Consider the following 8,009-nt stretch of genomic DNA (forward strand, 5'->3'; position numbering starts at 1 on the left):
AAATGTTTTTTATTTTCTGGGGCCTAAGTACAATTTTCTTTTCTTCTCTTTTTTAATTCATTTTTCTCCTTTGAACTTTATTATTATTTTTTAAACTTGTTCAAAAATGTAAAGAAAGTTTGGAATAATAATTTAAATACGCACTTCAATGTGCCATTTTAATATTTTAACATAACTAATAAATACAAAGGGATAAAATTGAAAACAGTAAATGCTTTAATAAATAGTATTTGATGGAGTTTTCAAATCATCATTTAAAACAGTTACTTAAAAATATTATTTTGGTATTCCAAATAATATTTCAATTTTTTGAGCAGGTTTCAAAAGGAATAATAACGTTTAAAAGGAAGAAAATTAATTAACAAAAAATAGAAGAAAATGAAAAAAATATAAAAGAAAAAACCGCTTAGTCCTTGCCCGACCAAGCGACAACATTGCTACTGTCGGGCGCCTGTTGGAATTTGTTCAGATTCAACAGATGTTCCCATCTTCGAAAAAGCATGTTCAGAAAGTCAGCAAATGTTCGGGCAAATTCAGAACACCTTTTGCTTTCAATTTTGTTGTTGTTCATGTTTCTGAATAATTTTTTGAAATTTAAAATTTTGTTTTCACAATTTTGTTCATACTTTTCAAAAAAAAGTTCACGTTCTGCCATTCTAAACCAATTTTGAAAGACAAAACATTTTTTTGAAATTATCTTACAATCTATGAAAATTATAATAATTTTTAGTTTATGAAGAAAATAATTTAAGATTTTGAACAAAATTATGAAAGCGCCGCCAATTTTTGAAAAAGGAAGAATAAACGTAACAAGAAAATGAAAAAAATGAAAAGAAGAAAAGAAAAATAAACTGTGGAAGAAAGACCGGTTCTCGAAGTGTTCGTAAAATGTTTTTGTAATTCCCAGCCGGTAGATTACTTAAAGAGTCAGGAACTCAGTAAAAGCAGGCAATTGCAGCGGTTATGAATGCATTTTATTTTGTAGGAGGTACGTTACATATAAAAGTTGGTATGGTTTGTTGAAGGTGTATATTATCCTTTATACGTTTAGTGAGTGGGCTGTATTGAGACGGGACTCTTTCTTTTTTACTACTTAAATCCAAACCAACTCTAGTTGAGATAAACAAATCCATTCCTTTGAATTGTCAGCACCAAGCACAAAGACGGAACTGTACCATTCCGGTGAAATAGATCCATGACATTTCATTACACTTTGTTCCGAAACCCGAAAGATCTCCTTGCGGTCAATGCCTAGATAGCGTCTGCCTGTGCATGGCGAGAATTCCTTCCACCTTTTTTTTTTGCGAAAGAGAATTCCTTCCACCTGCAAACCATATTCTCCACGCATCTGCACTGAACATGCTCCATGGTGTACACATAGTCTGCCCTTTTGTTCTTCCTGAAAATGGAGGCTGGCCCCGGCCCTGCTCACAACTCAGCTCTCTTCCACGCCCAGGTCAGATCAATTAGACAACAAACCAACGCAGGAACATCCAAGTCGTTGTAGTATAGTGGTAAGTATTCCCGCCTGTCACGCGGGTGACCCGGGTTCGATCCCCGGCAACGGCGCATTTTTTTTTGGCGTCGTGGTGTGCTAGACAGCTACTCTGCTATCGAGAGCTCTCTGTTCCGCGTTCCGCTGCTTCGAAGAACAGACCAAAACCCACACCATGGTCAACTCCTCGAATGCTCCAACGACCCCGTACGTATTTTTTTTTGAACAACGCGACCCCGTACGCACTGTCCCCACCATCGTACTACCCGGCTCGTAGGCCTGCACACCAGCTACTGTGTCGTCAGTCAACAAGAACAGGATCGTCTAGCCCACCAGCCGGCCGTCGTCCCGTTTCACACCGCCGGGCCGACGGCCCACCATGGCCCGCTGCTCCCCCCAGGGACCTCACGCACGCGTTCCTCCCCGCCCTCTCCCCCAATTTCACACCGGCTGGGCAGCGACGGCAGAGCAGAGTCGAGGGGAGCACGGCACGGCAGCAAGCGCGTCCGTCCGTGCGTCCCGCGCCATAACTCCGCTCCCCTCCTCCCTCATCCCCGGCAATTAATGCCGCCAACCACCACGACATCCACCCCGCAAAACCTAGGCAGCGCACAAATACCCCCACCCCGCCCCACCCCACCCCCTCCCCCCGCCCGTCCCCACCGCGCCATGCCATTCCGCCCCACCGCCTCGCCCCCGCCGACGACCACGCCCACCGCCACCGCCGTCTCGCCGCCATGTCCCTCGCCGACGCGCTCGCCTCCATCGGCCTCGGCTACGCCATCGCCATCGCGCTCGGCTTCCTCGTGCTCCTCGCCGCGATCCTCCTCGCCTACCACTTCTGCTGCCGCCGCCGCGCCGCGGCCCACCACCACCACCACCACCAGGGCGCGCAGCAGCAGCAGCAGCAGCACCACTCCGGCCGCCACGGGGCCGCCTCCTCCTCCGCGTCCAGCTCGGGCCACATCTCCATCACCGTGCCGCGCTTCGTGTTCGTCGCCGAGGACGACTCCCCGGGCTCCTCCTCGCGGGGCGCCACCGGGTCCACCCCCGTCGGCCTCGACCCCGCCGTGATCGCCTCCTACCCCAAGGCGCCCTTCGCCCGGGCTGCCGCCGCCGGCGAGCTCGCCTGCTCGATCTGCCTCTGCGAGTACCGCGACGGGGAGATGCAGCGCATCATGCCCGAGTGCCGCCACCGCTTCCACCTCATGTGCCTCGACGCCTGGCTGCGCCGCAGCGCCTCCTGCCCCGTCTGCCGCAACTCGCCCATCCCCACCCCCGTCACCACCCCGCTCAACACCCCGCTCTCCGAGATCGTCCCGCTCTCCCAGTACGCCGCCGACCGCCGCCGCCACAGGTGACCTGACAGATTTACTCCATTTCTTAGCACCATCTGCTGCCGCCGCCGCTGCTGCTGGTTGTCAGGAATGGGATTCGACTTGATTATTTAGAGAGATCGTCAGGACAGGTTTCGCTAATCTGCGGGGTTACTTAGGAGTATCTTCAAATTGTTCAGCTAGAACAGCGCAAGTTTTGCAGTAGATCGATGGACCGAGGCTGGCAGACAAGCTGTGTAAATACATTGTTCCTCCGTTCTAATATAGCTTATATCGACTGATGTTACCTGTTGCCATACAGTACTTGTATGTGGATGGTTAGTTACCAAACCGCTATTCCGGTTATATGATTGGTCAATTTCATGGTACATTACATCTGTGTTGGTTATCTTAAATATAGCTCTTGTTGTCGTTATTCGAGGTATGATTCTGTTTAAGCGACAGGCTGATTCCTGGATGATTGATATAGTTCAGAGCATTGATTTCTTCAGTCTCATGAATCAATGTAACGGCCGACATCCTAGATCAAATTGATAGCAATTATTCTCTGAATATGCGTAGTTTGCTTTAAGCCACTGTGTTTTAGTTATATGATTGGTTAATTTTATCGTACGTTACTTCTATATATGTTGGTTGGCTTAAATAGAGCTCTTCTTGTCGTTATTCGAGGTATTATTGTGTCTAAGTGGGCTTATTCATGGATGATTGATATAATTTAGATCATTGATTTCTTCACTGTCACGAATCAATGTTACTGCCGGCATCCTAGATCAAGTGGATAACAATTCTTCTCTGAATATGTGTCGTCTACTTTGAGCCACAGTATTCCAGTAATATGATTGATTAATTTCATCGTACGTTGCTTCTATGTTGGTTACCTTAAATAGAGTTCTTGTTGTCGTTATTCGAGGTATTACTTGTGACCCAATTGACGTGTCCCACGTCAGCTTGCATCATCACATCGGAGGCACGTGCGCGCGGCCGTGGCACCGATTGTTGGTGCGAAGCCCTGTCGTGATGTAAGCCATATACACGTGTGTTTGTCCGTTATTATTCGGGTTGATATATAATCAAAGCATCCATTTCTCCAGTCTTTGATCAATTAATGTTAGTACCGACATCCTAAATCAAATGGATACCAATTATTAGCTGAATATGCATAGTTTACTTGTGTGGCACTGTATTCTGTTTATACTTTTGATTGATTTCGTTGCACACTACGTCTAGTTGATTGCCATAAATAGAGCTCTTGTTGTCATCATTTGAGGTATTATTGGGTCTAAGAGATAGCTGATTCCTGGATGATTGATATAATTCAGGGCATCGTTTTCTTTAGCCTCAATGAATTAATGTTAGTGCTGACATCCTAAATCATATGGATACCAGTTACTTGCTTAATATGCATTGTCTACTTAGATCTTTAAAGGTAGAACTCTTGCCCTGTTTTTTAATCTTAGCTTTTTAAACTGTGATCTTCTCAACATGATGTGTTACTTAACTTTCTGAAGGGGTCTAACTTGAGATAATTTTGACTTACAGCTGAATTGGTTACTGCTTAAATTTTCCATCCAGTGTATATCCCTTTGATTGTGAGCAACTTTGTATTTTTTTAATTTCCAATTTTGTAATATAAATTCATGATGCTGTCATTGGCTTGAATTCTGAAATGTTTCCCTGATTGGTTCAATGGTCTTAATTTTCTCTGTTTTTTTCTCTGGACTAGCTGTGCTCATGTTTTGTGTTAGTGAACTTGACTTCTCTGGTGACTAAAATACTGCTCTGCGCCGGTGTTCTCCTTCAACTAAACTGGGTTCCAACTGTTAATAACTGATATCATCAGCTGAAAGAATCTGTACTGTACCTGTCTTTCAGTATCCCACGGGAGAAGTTAAATATAGAAGGCAAGTCGTTTTCTTGTTATTCAGATAGATGGTCGTGATCTACCACAGTTTGGTTGCTAGTTGCAGATTTGAACAAATACCTGACAAACATTGAAACAAAATGTTGTAGTTCTAGTACACAGAACAGCTGATGTCAGAGTCATTTGTTTCCCTGCATTTCTTGACCACCACTATGCACCCCTCGTAGTGGCACTCTGAATTGCTTCTTCCTTCTTTTGATTCCTCCCCACTTGTTATTTTATTTGTGTTTGGGGTTAGACAACTAGTAGATTTTGATATAATTTCTAGCTCATTCTGTGCCCACGTGTGTTTGACGCCAACAGCACATTCAGAATATGTTATGAACTGTGTTGTGTTTCTTTGAATATTAGTGTTATGGCCGACATCCTAGATCAGATGGATAATAATTATTCTCTGAATATGCTTAGTTTGCTTTGAGCCACTGTATTCTGGTTATATGATTTGTTAATTTCATTGTACATTACTTCTATGTTGGTTACCTTAAATATTGGTCTTGTTGTCGTCATTCGAGGTATTATTGTGTCTAAGTGATGGCTTATTTCTGGATGATTGATATAATTTAGACTTTTAGAGCATTGATTTTTTCACTCTCATGAATCAATGTTACAGCTGACATCCTAGATCATGGATAACAATTACTCTCTGATTATGTGTAGTTTTACTTTGAGCCATTGTATTCTGGTTATATGATTGGTTAATCTCATCGTACGTTACCTTTAAGTTGGTTACCTTAAATAGAGCTCTTGTTGTCGTTATTTGAGGTATTGTGACCAATTGATGCGTTCCACACTCCCACGCCGGCTTGCGTCATCGTGTCAGCAGGCACGTGTGCTCGGCCATGGCACCCATTCTTGGCTCGGAGCGCTGTCGCGATATAAGCCATATACGTGTGTGTTTGGCCGTTATTATTTGGGTTGATACAATCAAAGCATTGATTTCTTCAGTCTTGATGAATTAATGTTAGTGCTGACATCCTAAATCAAATGGATACCAATTATTAGCTGAATATGCATAGTTTTTGTTTACTGAATATTCATAGTTTACTTGTGAGGCACTGTATTCTGGGTATATGGTTGATTAATTTCATTGAACACTATATTTAGTTGATTACCTTAAATAGAACTCTTGTTGTCATTATTCGAGGTATTGCTTGGTCTAAAGACAGCTGATTCCTTGATGATTGATATAATTCAGAGCATTGATTTCTTCAGTCTTGATGAATTAGTGTTAGTGCTGACATCCTAAAACAAACGGGTAACAATTATTCTTTGAATATGCATAGTTATTTTGTGTGATTCATATGCATAGTTTACTTGTGAGGCACTGTATTCTGGTTATATGGTTGATTAATCATTGAACATTATATCTACTAGTTGATTACCTTAAATAGAACTCTAGTTGTACCTTAAATAGAACTCTAGTTGTCATTATTCGAGCTATTACTTGGTCTAAGAGACAGCTGATTCCTTGATGATTGATATAATTCAGAGCATTGATTTCTTCATTCTCAATGAATCAGTGTTAGCGCTGACATCCTAAATCAGATGTGTACCAATTATCGGTTAATGTGCATTGTTTACTTAGATCTGTGAAGGGAGAAGTACTCCCTCCGTTCGGAATTACTTGTCACAGAAATGAATGTATCTAGACGTATTTTAGTTCTAGATACATCCATATCCGAGACAAGTAATTCCGAACGGAGGGAGTACATCCCTGTTTTTTTAAGCTTAGCTCTTTAAACTGTGATTTTCTCAACATGATGTGTTACTGCAACTTTTTAAAGGGATGTATCTAGTCACCACATTTGAGATAATTTTGATGTACAGCTGTCTAGGCTACTACTTCAGTTTTCCATCCAGGGCATATCCCTTTGATTTTGAGCAACTTTGTATTTTTTTAATTTGTTAATATAACTTCATGATGTTATTAAATAGCTTGAACTCTGAAATGTTACCCTGATTGGTTCAATTGGTCTTAGTTTTCTCTGTTTTTTAGTTTTCTGGACCAGCTGTGCTCGTGTTTTGTGTTAGTGAACTTGCCTTTTCTGGTTACTAAAATATTGCTTTGCGCCGCTGTTTCCCTTGAACTAAACCTAGTTCCACCTGTGAATAACTGATATCATGACCTGAAAGAACCCATGCATTTTCATGTGTTATGTAAGGCGAAGGTTGTGAGATCTGCCACAGTTTGGTTGCTTGTTGCAGATTTGAACAAACACCTGATGAACATTGAACCAAAATATTGTAGTTCTCGTACATGGAACAGCTGTTTTCAGAGTCATTTGTTTCCATGTATTTCTTGACCACCACCAGGCACCTCTCCTAGTGACACTCGAATGTTTCTTCCTTTTCCCCCTTACTTTTGGATATGGATATTGTAAGATCTTTTGATTCTTCCCCACTTGTAATTTTATTTGTGTTTGGGGTTAGACAACTACTAGTAGATTTTGATATCATTTCTAGATGATTCTGTGCTCACGTGTATTTGAACGTCAAAAGCATGTTCAGAATATGTTATGAACTGTGACGTGTTTCTTTTGATATTTAGCTAGTCAATGTTTGAAGTTTGACCCAATAAAGTTTCGGTGCAGGAAATGATCTTTCTTTTACTTACACTCACTGATTGCTTTGTGTGCTTCTTAGCTTTACTGTACGTATATTTGTACCAGCCAAGCTACATCTGGCTGTGATAGCTTTGTTTGACAGTAGACGGAATTGACCTATGGTTTATGTGTCGAGTTTTCTTCAAAATATGGTACCAAAGTACTGCCGTCGTTGGGTGAGAAATCAGAATGAAGTAAATTGATAGCCCGAGTCCTGCTTTTTGCTGGTACTTTTGTTGCTTAAGCTTTGTATTCTGTTTTCGCATAGGATGTTCATATCAACATTATATTTATGAACCGTCTGCCGAGACATTTCGGTCAGGGACATTTCTGTTCTGTTTTTCGTTTGATGTGTGAGACGGCTTCACCTTTCTGCTAGTGGCTGACGCATTCTTGGCTTAGTTGCTGTAATCATTAGGAAACCTGAGGTAGGTAAGGGAGATGCCGTTCATGGTGACTTGGTCCTTGACCTTGAACACGTTGAGTGCGAGCACGAGGATGAGGAGACCGACGACGACCGCGGTGGGCACGCAGCAGCCGCCACAGCAGAGCAGGCAGGCACCGGCGGCTCTGCACGGAGCGCCACCCCGTCGCCGTCTGCGCCGCCTCGTCGATGTTGCTGGCGACCGGGCGAGGGATGGCCAGGGGCCTCG

The 8,009-nt window shown here is 42.8% G+C and overlaps 1 non-coding gene and 1 pseudogene across 1 annotated transcript; both read left to right on the top strand.

The window, feature by feature from the left end:
• The first annotated feature begins 1,497 nt into the window (after positions 1–1,497).
• On the top strand, positions 1,498–1,569 carry TRNAD-GUC (transfer RNA aspartic acid (anticodon GUC)). The gene has a single exon. It is a non-coding gene; the product is annotated as a tRNA-Asp (tRNA).
• Positions 1,570–1,931: 362 nt separating this feature from the next.
• LOC147992233 (RING-H2 finger protein ATL67 pseudogene) lies at positions 1,932–3,227 on the top strand (annotated as a pseudogene).
• Positions 3,228–8,009: the final 4,782 nt, after the last annotated feature.

The sequence above is a fragment of the Triticum urartu genome, chromosome 1A (genome assembly GCF_056163025.1).
Source record: "Triticum urartu cultivar PI428250 chromosome 1A, HENAU_Tu73, whole genome shotgun sequence".
In the NCBI taxonomy this organism is placed as follows: Eukaryota; Viridiplantae; Streptophyta; class Magnoliopsida; order Poales; family Poaceae; genus Triticum; species Triticum urartu.